Raw genomic sequence first — 12,410 nt, 5'->3', positions numbered from 1 at the left:
GGACATATATAGGTCTAGAGTTTGCCCGGAATTCGCCGAAACGGAAATAAATCGACATTTTGGCAAAACATAGGCAACTCAAAAGCACAATTTGGCGTCAACACATGCCACACACACAATTTCCATCATATTGCCCAATTATCATATCACACACACATACACATATTTCCATTTTGCAAAAGCATGAAATTTTAATCACCTCTATCTCGAGATTGAGCACACAGTGGAGATGATGATGTAGGGAGATCAAAAGTGCACAAAGCTCTTCTTGACAAAGATAGATCTAGTTAGGGGGCAAATAGGTCACTTAACTAAATGCTACATCTACCTAGCTAGCTAATTTGGGAGGAGACAACTTCAACTAGTGGAGGGGGAAGGAAAAAGAGAAAGGAGATGCATTAATGGAGGTGGTGTAGTTAGCTAGGAATGAAGAGAGAGAAAGGTAGGTAGAAGAGGGAGAGTAATGGGGGGAGAAGTATTGAGGAAAAAGAAGAGTGAGAGAGGGAGGATGTGGGAGGTAGGGGAAAGGGAGGAGAGGAGATGGGGTAGGGGAGGACGGGTGGAAAAAGGTGGTGGGGTGCTGCGTCTTAGCAGTAGCGCGGGAGGAAAAACGCGCTACTGCTAAGAGTGTAGCAGCAGCGCGCTTTTCTCACACGCGCTACTGCTAAACGGGCCAACCGTGTGGACAATTTCAAATTTAGCAGCAGCGACGTGACTAAAAAGCACGCTATTGCATTAGCAGTAGCGCGCATCGTGACGCCGCGTTGCTGGTAAACTTAGGTTGTTGTGTACTGTCGGTGGATTTTTGTAGCAGCGCGGTTTAGACATCACGTGCTACTGCTAAATTTACATCAGTAGCGCGCTTTTCCTAACCTCGCTACTGCTAATTAGCGGTAGCGCCTCTTTTTGTGCCGCGCTGCTGCTAAGATTCTGTGTATAAGATTTTCCCTAGTAGTGTAATGTCACTGGATTATTTCAGGGTTAGTTATTGGTTGGATGTATTAAAGATTTTTCAGTGAAGGCATTCTAATGTTGTTGCACAACCAGTATACCAACGATGAATCTTGTTACTACCTTCAGATTTTTGCACTATTAATGCTTATAGATTACATACCTCACTTTCATGAGATAAGTCAATTTTTTTGTACAGTGTCAAGAGGAAAGGTCAAGAGTGGGCACCTCCTCCTCCGGCTGTTCTCTTGATTCGTTCGATCAAGTTTTTATGTTTGACCGATTATCAAGATTGGGATAGCAATTTTTAGGTCCCCTCGAGTTCGAAATGATATTTACCTTGAAGGTACATGGTTTGCAATTTTTTTATACTGTCATTAGTTAATAATGCTAGTTACCTTCAGACTTTTGTATTTGTATTAATGCTCATGCATAGCTAGTATACCAATGTTGAAACTTGTTACCTTTACATTTTGTATTGTTAATTCTTATAGAAATCTTGCAGTGCTAGAGTTTATTGAAATCTGTTCAGTAAAACCATTGTACTGTACCCTGTAATAAAATAACTACTCTACTGTTGCACTAGCCACTGGATTATTGTATATTTGTACTATTCGAATGGTGTTGCATTAGCGTATGGACATAAATAAAGTGTGGCAAGCTTTCCCAGATATGTGGTCAAGAAAACTACTACCTGTTTTTCTAAATACTAGACGTTGGGTACTTTAAATTGAACTGTGAAAACGTCTTATATTAAGGAACAGAGGGTGTAGAGTTCACTCAAATTATCCCGGTAAAGCTAGTCACACCTTTGTTAAAATTAATGTTCATTATGTTATCGGAGGAGGTCTGTATGTTTGTCTCATGCCTGTCGACTACATACCTGACATCATGATGTAATGTTAAGTCATTTCCTTTTGTACAGTGTCACTGAATTGTCAAGGTGGTGATGGCATTTTATTATAGTTGAACTGCACAAAATATGCTTAAAAGAAGAGGAAAGGTCAGGAATCGATCATTCTTTCAGAAAGAACTATATATGCCTTCCTGACATCAGCCGTTGTTGCCTTATTTATTCCTTCAAACAGGTGGTTAGAAACAGTCTTGCTACCTTTTCCCATTTAGAAATTGGAATGCTTATATTTGTGAGTCTATGCTTCAACTAGTGCCACTTTTATAGTAATCACACTTTCAATATCTATGCAAACAGGGATGCTTGATTTTAGTGGAACTGCACAAAAAGTCCAAATGGTTCAACATTAGGAGCATGTTTTCTTCCAAACCTTTATATCCAATTGGTGGCACTATGAGCTGTTCATTACGAAGGTACATGGTTTGCTACTCTTTTTGTACTATCATTAGATAGTAATACTAGTGGTTTGCATGTGAATTTATTGGCAGGGTGGACCTACATTGGAGGTGCAGGACAGGATTCAATGATTGGTTGCTCAATTTCGGTTGTATCGATTTCACCTCTTCCATCACTGCGAACATGGATATCCTTGGTATGATGAAGAATAGGCGCTATATGTAACGCCCACGATGCGGCTATATCTCCCACGTGTCGAGGCACGACTTAGAGGCATAACCGCATTGTAGGTATTGTCGCAAGAAGGGTCATCTTCACACAATCCCATGTAATGAACAAGAATGGGATAAAGAGAGTTGTCTTACAATCGCCACTTCACAAAATACATAAATTAAATTCATACATCATCCAAAATCCACACATAGACCGACTATGGTCAAATCCAAATGAAAATAAGATAACCCCAAATGCTAGATGCCCGATCGTCCCAACTGGGCTCCACTACTGATCATCCGGAAACGAAACATAGTAACGACCATGTTCCTCGTCGAACTCCCACTTGAGCTCGGTTGCGTCACCTGCACTGGTATCGTCGGCACCTGCAACTGTTTTGGTAGAATCTGTGAGTCACGAGGACTCGGCAATCTCACACCCGTGAGATCAAGACTATTTAAGCTTATAGGAAAAGGATGGGGTAATGAGGTGGAGCTGCAGCAAGCACTAAGCATATGGTGGCTAACATACGCAAATGGGAGCGAGAAGAGAAGCAACGCAAAGGTCGCGAAGCTAGAGGTGATCAAGAAGTGATCCTGAAACTGCTTACGTTCATACATGACCCAAACCGTGTTCACTTCCTGGACTCCGCCGAAAAGAGACCATCACGGCTACACACACGGTTGATGTATTTTAATTAAATCAAGTGTCAAGTTCTCTACAACCGGACATTAACAAATTCCCATCTGCCACATAACCGCGGGCACGGCTTTCGAAAGATAATACCCTGCAGGGGTGTCCCAACTTAGCCCATTATATGCTCTCACGGTCAACGAAGGATAAACCTTCTCCCGGGAAGACCCGATCAGTCCCGGAATCCAGGTTTACAAGACATTTTGATAATGGTAAAACAAGACCAGCAAAGCCACCCGAATGTGCCGACAAATCCCGATAGGAGCTGCACATATCTCGTTCTCAGGGCACACCGGATGAGCCAGACGTCGGGTTGGCATAGACCCTGGTTGCCCAGGGGGCGCCGGACATCGCTCGGTTTGGGCCAGCACTCGAAGGAACACTGGCCCGGGGGGGTAAATAAATATGACCCTCGGGCTCGCGAAAACCCAAGGGAAAAAGGCTTAGGTAGGCAAATGTAAAACCAAGGTTGGGCCTTGCTGGAGGAGTTTTATTCAAGGCGAACTGTCAAGGGGGTCCCATAAATCACCCAACCGCGTAAGGGACGCAAAATCAAGGAACATAACACCGGTATGACGGAAACTAGAGCGGCAAGAGTGGAACAAAACACCAGGCATAAAGCCGAGCCTTCCACCCTTTACCAAATATATAGATGCATTAAATAAATAAGAGATATTGTGATATCCCAAAATATCGATGTTCCAACATGGAACCAACTTCAACTTCACCTGCAACTAGCAACGCTATAAGAAGGGCTGAGCAAAAGCGGTAACTTAGCCAAACAACGGTTTGCTAGGAAATGGTGGTTAGAGGCTTGACATGGCAATATGGGAGTCATGATATAGCAAGTGGTAGGTAGCGCAGCATAGCAATAGAGAGAACAACTAGCAAAGCAAAGATAGAAGTGATTTCGAGGGTATGGTCATCTTGCCTGCAAGGTTCTCAGAGTTGTCGAAAGCTTGATCCTCGTAAGTGTACTCAACAGGTTCCTCGTTCACGAACTCGTCTCCCGGCTCTACCCACAGCAAGAACACAAGCAATGGAACCACAATCAATCACGGGAAATGCACAAGCAACATGATGCAATACATGCATGATATGAGAAATGTGATATGCGATGCATATGCGTGCTCCGGAAGGGAAAAGATGAACAAGGAATCAAATTGGCAAACCAAGTATGCCACTGGAAAGATGAGATGATTTCGGTCGAAATCGATATAAGGATCACCGGAAACGGATGCACAGTTTGCAAATGGCAAGCAAAACAAGAATGACACAATTCTGCGAAGCAGCATGATAGCACTTAGAATACATCAATAAACTATGCTACAGCACCCCATCATAGCAAAAAATCATATGTAGGTGATCTACAAGAGATGCTTGCCAAAAGATGAACACTGAGCTACAGCTAGATCACACAATAACAGGTTCAAACAAGCATGGCAAAAGTGCAAAAGATATCCGCTTCACAGACTTGGTGAAAATACTGAACATGGCTGAAACAGCATCAGGTAGCAATGTTCAGAGCAAGCAATCAATATGCTACAGGAACTTATCATAGCAAAACAAGGCATGGCATGAACCTACTAAATGCATAGAACAAAAATCCCTTACTGACCATGAGCCAAAAAGGAGCAGAAGATAAGATGGCACCCATGTAAACATAGCAAGTTTCGTTAACAGGTTTCAGACTTAGCAGAAAACAGAGCATGGCATTAACAGAATTATGAAGGCATCTTTGTGAGCTCGATTCACTCATCACAAAGAAATTCATGATAAAACAAGCATGCCAACAGCAAGATGGCATGTTCGTGAAGCTAACCATGGCAAGAGAAAGTTCATACAATGTATGCATCACTAGCAACATCCATGGCAAAATTAAATATCATGCTAACATTCTGTCAGGAACATTTTATAGCAAAAGTAGAGCAAGATTGAGACATGCTAGGGCACTCCATAATTGCAAACAGGGGCATGGATGGGTAGACCATAACCATATGTCCAAAACATCCTTACTGAACATACTCAAAATAAGCATGGATCTCACTGTAGCCACATGGATACATGGCAACAAAATAACAGCAGGTAAAGGACTTAGCAAAATCCTAAGTCCCTGAAAACAGAAACATCACGAAGCCTAGTTTGCATGCTTGTGTTAGTCACCACAAAGATTACAAAAATACATGGCATATACCCCTGTAAATATGGCATGGCATAAATCAAAACACATGTAGGGCTCATACTCATAAGATGCACACATCAAATGCAACAAAAATAACAAAACATCAAGTTCTGATAAGTAACAGCAGTAAACAACATATAGCACTCTTGCATCAGAGATTTGGGCCTCAAGATGGACTCAAACAAGCATGTCACAATGGAACAAAATGAAGAGCATCTCGTGGTGAACATTTCGATATATCATGCGCATGAAACGGAGCAGTATGCAAGGAGATATGATGCGATGAACAGAGCCACATAATATTACAAATCCGGGGACTTGGAGGAATTTCACCTCGCGGATCTGGGGTTGACTTTGGCACGGATGCCGAGGCGGGGCTGGATCTCGCCGGAGATGGAGAGGAGGAGGCCGGAGGGGACGAGGCTCGCCGGAGAGGGGGGAGGCCGGCCGGATCTGGCCGGATCCGGCGCCGATGGAGGCCGTGCGGCGCGGGGGCGGCGACCTGGGCGACGGCGGCGGCGGCGCACCGGCGCGGCGGCGAACTCGGGCGGCGGCCGGAGCGAGGCGGCGGGGTCGCCGGAGATCGCCGGCGGGGCGGCGAGGGCGTGGGAGGCGCGGGACCTGGCGGCGACGCAGATGGGCTCGGGGGGCCTGTCGCGGGCTCGCGGGCCGGCGGCGAAGGAAGGCAGCGGCGCGCCACGTGGCGGGTTCTGGTTGGCGCGAGCGCAGCAGCGGACGTGTCCGGCCCGATCCGGACGTGTCCGGCGGCGGAGAGAGGCGCGGCTAGGGTTTCGGGACCCGGGATTTGGGGGGAGATGCACATATTTATAGGTAGAAGGAGCTAGGAGACTCCAAATGGAGTGCGGTTTTCGCCCACACGATCGTGATCGAACGACCGAGAGCATGGAGGGGGCTTAGATGGGTTATTGGGCTGTTTGGAGGGGTGTTTGGCTGCAACACACAAAAAGCCTTTGCGGTTACCCGGTTAACCGTTGGAGCATCAAACGACCTCCAAATGGAACGAAACTTGATAGGTGGTCTACCGGTGGTGTACCAAGGCCACTTGGCAAACCTCGGTCCATTCCGAGTACGTTTAACACCCGCTCATGAAAAGAGACAAGAGGGGTGCGCCGGTGCGTGTGGGAGTGCCGGATTGCAAAACGAACAACGGGGAAAATGCTCGGATGCATGAGACGAACACGTACGCAAATGAGATGCACATGATGACATGATATGCAATGCATGACATGAACAAAATGCAAAAATAAAGACAAAACCCGACCACGAATGAAATATCATTACACATAGCCGAAAATGGCAAGAGTTGGAGTTACAAATATGGAAAGTTACATCCGGGGCGTTACACTATATTTCTGCTCTGAACCTGCAAATCAATTCATTATGAAATTGTCCAGGGCAAAACATGATTGTATCAAATTGTCCAGTGCAAAACATGACAGATGCTAAGCGGAAGAGATGTGTTTAAACCGAAAATACAAGGTGGGGTATACGTTTACTAGCTGCTTGATATTTGTGCAGACAGAGATGTCTGCCCGTTGCTGTTTGGCAAACCAACAAAGTGACCGCAATTTCGGTTGAACTGCACAAGAGAATAGTATAGTCACTACAAGCAGTGCCATTTGAAAATAGACACAGAAAGATTGGATAGTCACTTCATGGACTGCGGAAAAGTAGTACTGCACTATTTATTGGCCAACATTAGGTGCTTCATTGCTTTGGTCTGATTATACAATGGGCATTATTTTGCCTAAGTTAAAGTTTATATTCCGAAATCGTCTCACCGTGTGATCGAGAGAAGACCAAATCATATTGCAGTGGATGTTCCTCCATCATGTGTGGTTCATTGTCATGGTTCCAGCTGTTGGTGAAACCACTTACATTTGCAAGAGGAATTGTAGACTTCACAAACAAATTTGTCTTTCAGTCTGTACTGAATGTTGGCCAAGAGAAGTGTCCATGTTAGTAGGAAGAACAGATGTTTTTTCTAGATCTTTGCTTTTGGAGCTACATATTTGTATATGACATGTGAATCATTGAGATGCATTAACATGTTGATCTTATGTATGGGAATCATACTAGTTGGTTTTGAATTTGGGCTACTAATGTGAACATATTACAGTGCTAGGCATGTGAGTCTCATGTGAACATTTCGAACGGATCGACTCTTACTGCTGTGCACAGCATGATCCTTATTTCTGTGTTCTCGGTGTTTACAAGTTACTAACAGTTCCTTATTTCTGTTCGCTCAGTGTTTACAAGTTACTGATCGATCACTAGCTAGCCTACTAATGCGCTTCTGGCAGTTTTAGTTGCGACGCAAGATCCGAAGTGGCAGTTTTTTGAATAAAAATGCCTACCTCTGAAGAAACTGACAAGCCGCTCTGAAGAAAATGCCATGCGAATCTGAAGAAACTGCAAGCAAAAACGTTCGCAAATGCCCTATCTCCCAGCTAACGTTCATCAGCTAATGCGGTCATACACGTACACCATCCGACCTACTCGATCCTACACGTACACTATCTGACCTACTCGATCCTACACGGATAAATAGCGGATCACGCACATACTACCTCCTTTCTGGTTTGCAGGGCTTAATTCAAAAATCTAACCAACCAAGGTAGATGATGAGTGGTGGAATCATTTTTGACAAGGAGGGAGTACCTCATCAGGATGATTCGATTGCACTCGTTTGACTGTCATGCCGGTGTGTGACACAACACGGACGGGACGCACCACTGACGGGACGGGACGCCATAGTCATAATTTTAGTTTTTCTAGTTTTCCACGGCAAGCTGGCGCGCTAAGCCATGCCTTCTTATGCATTGAATTCCAATGACCGCAATGACCGTCGCGTTTCTCGCGACACGCTAGTTCGCCTACCTTCTGCCTACAATTACTGTTTCCCGGGCTTCTCCGGTGGCACCATTACCCAACTCGCCCTATCCTCATAAGCCCCCACTGGCCCGACGTCGCTCGCCACTTATCCTCGCTCTCGCCACGTCCGCCATGCCCCCGCCCGTCCACGATAGGCGACGGCGGAGGCGGTCACCGCCGGAACTAGTGTTCGGTTTTTCACCGGAACACAGACAGAGGGAGGAGGCATTCTATCGGTCTTTAGATGGCAATGCGGAGTATGAGGAGTTGTTGGAGCGCGACCGCCTAGCGAAGGAGCAGCGTATTGCTGATTTGCGCCGCTAGCGGGACATGGAGCAGCAGTGCACCGACACTCTGAGTCGCGAGCAGAGCACCCGCAACTGGGCTGACTATGGGCGCCCGTCAAATAGCCCTGGAGGCTGTCGGGCACGCACGCGTTCACGACGCCGAATTTTACTACAAGCTCGTCAAGTGGGTTTCCCGCTTAGAAGCCGAAGCTTCGGTGGACCACGCCGGCATGGAAAGGGCCAACGCGTGCGAGCAATGCGCCCTATCGCACCTCTGGCAAGTCCGACGCGAGGCGGAGGACGCCGGTGCCGGCGTTTAGCGTGTACCGCAGATGGCGGCTGGCATCATCTAGTTAGCTAAGAGTAAGTTAGTACTTGTACACTACTAGAGTATTAGTGGGAGTAGAGAGTTAACTTGGCTATGATGGTTGTCAACGTGGAAGTTCAGTACTCTATATCTGGATCTGACCTGTTACTTTGCTCTGAATGTTGAACTTTCCGTTTGAACGTATGGAATGGGCTGTTATTTTTTTAAATGGGTTGTATTTGTCCGCCACAGGTTTAGAGGCTGACTTGTGGGCCTACCAGGTTGACGCGTACACAATCAGGAGATGATTGTACATGGAGAGGATGACAGCGGGGATCCACCAAGGTCATGGCAGTACGCAAGCAAGTGCCTCCTTATTTCAAGCCAATAAAAAATGGCTCCTCCTAATGGATTTCTGACATCTGGGTCCCATGCCATTGTCAACGTAGTCAATAAACGAGAGAATTGCACAACGAGCGACTGACACCAGGGACCCAGCAAGTCGCCCAGTTATTTTTGTTTTGGGTTAATTTGATAAATGCCACTCCAAATCTGGTGATTCCAAGAAATGCCACTGCAATTTCCAAACTTTGAAAAATGCCATTTCATGCCATTTCCAGTGGCATTTTTCGAAGTCTGGAGTGGCGTTTTTCAAAGTTTGCAAATTGCAGTGGCGTTTTTCAAAGTTTGCAAAAATTGCAGTGGCATTTTTCAAAGTTTGAAAATTGCATTGGCATTTTTCTGAATCGCCATAATTGCAGTGGCATTTATCTAATTTGTTTTTGAGACGGAAGCAGGGTGTCCACTGGGCTGTGCGGGGCACTCTGGCTTGTCTAGACAGCCTTTTCGTTTATGTTTACCACAGACCGGCCCAGTAGTTTTTTTATTCTTTCTGAAAATGGCTAGCCCAGTTTTTTTGTGATTTGTCAAGAAAGTCGCTTTGTCAGGCCTGTTGGGCTGCAAACTTTCAAGATGAGGAGAGCTTCATTCGGCTGGCCGAGAAAATGGCCTATCAGCAATGAGAAATCGGTTGTACATTTTTAAAACACATCAAACCGACAATTAGTTTCAAATTTATTTATTTATTCATTTCGAGATTTTAAATTGCATTGATTTTTATGCGTGGAAAATTTGTTGGATTTTATATTGATATACATTTATTTTTAAAATCAGTTTGAATGTGACTCGAAATTTCGGGATTAAAAACGGTTTGGACCGCACCGAAATATGCAAATTTTTGTATAATTTTTTAACCGTGACTACAATATGGGTTGTAATGCTAACAAAAAGAATATGGGCTCCAAAAAAACCTTAAGAATTACATTTATTTTTAAAATCAGTTTGAATGTGACTCGAAATTTCGGGATTAAAAACGGTTTGGACCGCACCGAAATGTGCAAATTTTTGTATAATTTTTTAACCGTGACTACAATATGGGTTGTAATGCTAACAAAAAGAATATGGGCTCCAAAAAAACCTTAAGAATTAGCAAATCGGCTATAAATTATTAGAAATAATGGCAGATGGGATGTATGCAGTTTCCCACAGATTTGAGGCTTTCCTAAAAAAAAGGTTGACGCATAAGCAATGACTGTTGGATGTCCATCCAACGGCCATCGTGCTTCTTCAATCTCTGCTCTTCCTGCTCCAGCCTCTCAAACAAGCGCCGGCGGGACTGCCTGCTCCCTCCTCCCGCGGCCGGCTATGCTGCCACGCAGGCCTCACCGCCCCACCATACTCCCATTGCTGGCCTAGCCATCCCTCTACTCACCCACACCTACTCTTATTCTCCGGCGACGGCAGCCGAACCAGTCAACCCTCGTACTCCCCACCGCGTGGGCAGCCACTGTCGTGTCTTCCCCAGCTCCGTGTCGTCCCCTTTGTAGGCCTCGCCGTCGTCCACCGCCCTCGTGCTCTCGGCGCGGCGTGGTCAACGAACGACATCCATCGGAAGTGGACTGTACGTGGAGAGGCTGACAGCTGGGTCCACGGCCGCACCCAAGGAAATGCCTCCTTATTACGTGCAAAATAATAATTCCTCCACCTGACAACTGGGACCCACCGGAAGGGCCTCTGTATTTCGCAAAAAATATGTTCCCCCCGCTGACAGCTTGGACCCACCAGCTATATCTTCGCACGCAAGAAGTGCCTCCTTATTGCGCACAAAGAAATGAATACTCCCCCTGCTAGCTGGGACCCAGCATAGTGGGAGGCTGACTTGTCGGCCTACTAAGTTGACGGGGACGGAGGGCTTTGTCAACTTAGTCAATATGAACGATTCTAGCTCCAGTGACCGTACGATGTCCATCCAACGGCCGTAGTGCTTCTTCAACCTCTGGTCTTCTTGCTCCACCCGCCCAGAGAAGCGCCGATCGTGCCGCCTGCTCCTGCCTCCCATGGCCGGCTATGCTGCTGTGGAGGCCTCACCGCCCCCTACTACTCCCATTGTTGGCCAGGCCCTGCGACGACGGCAGCCTCACACCACAGCCGAACCAGTGAACCCTCGTACTCCTCTCCGCGTGGGATTCCACTTCCGCGTCTTCCCCGGCTCCGCGTCGTCCCCTTCCTAGGCCTCACCGTCGTCCACCGCACTGGTGCTCTCAGCGCGGCGTGGTCAACGTGGTCAAGGAACGACTTCTATCGGAAGAGTACTGTATGCGGAGAGGCTGACAGTTGGGTCCACGGCCGCAGCATGGAAGTGCCTCCTTATTACATGCAAAATAATGATTCCTCCACCTGACAGCAGGGACCCACCGGACGGGCCACCGTATTGCACAAAAAAACGTTTCCCCCCTGACTGCTGGGACCCACCAGCTACATCTTCGCACGCAAGGAAGTGCCTGATAGTCGGGACCCACCTGGTCGAAGCGTACGTAGCGTTGTCATTCTGGTCGCGAACGTGTACGTACATACGATCGATCTGTCTGTAGGCTACAACGATGAACCGTGGCCGTGTAAGGAAGGGCACATGTCATAGTAGAGGCGCGCACGTAGCATGTACACGTACGTACAACGGCCATGTTGCAAGAAAGTAAATACGACCACGTACGTACATACGGGCGGGGTCTCGAACGCCTACTCGTGCATACATACGGCCAGGGCTCGTGTACATGGCTGTGGCTGGGTCTGAACGGAGAAACTGCGTCGTCGTCGTGTTCATGGGGAGCCAACGGGATGCGTCGTGTTCATTGGGAGGCAACGGAACACGTGTTGTTCATCGGGGGCCAACCGGCTTGGACGGAACAGGCGATGGAAACGAGGCCTGGCGTACCACAGAATGGAGGAAACGGCCTTGTGTTCGTCCGGCCACGGTGGAAACGGGATCCTGTTCATCGGGAGGGGTATGGCGTACCGAAAAACGGAGGAAACTGACCTCCTATGGTGGAAACGGGGTCCTATTGATCGGAAGGGGTGTGGCGTACCGCAAAACGGAGGAAACGGACTTGTGTTGGAGCGCTATGGTCAAAACGGGGGTCCTGTTCATCGGGAGGGGTGTGGCGTACCGCAAAACGGGACACCACGGGATATTGTTCATCTCCACCGTCGACTGCCTCCACGGGCTACTATTCATCC

The sequence above is a fragment of the Triticum aestivum genome, chromosome 6D (assembly GCF_018294505.1).
Source record: "Triticum aestivum cultivar Chinese Spring chromosome 6D, IWGSC CS RefSeq v2.1, whole genome shotgun sequence".
NCBI classification, from domain to species: Eukaryota; Viridiplantae; Streptophyta; class Magnoliopsida; order Poales; family Poaceae; genus Triticum; species Triticum aestivum.
Note: the sequence above shows the minus strand (reverse complement) of the source record.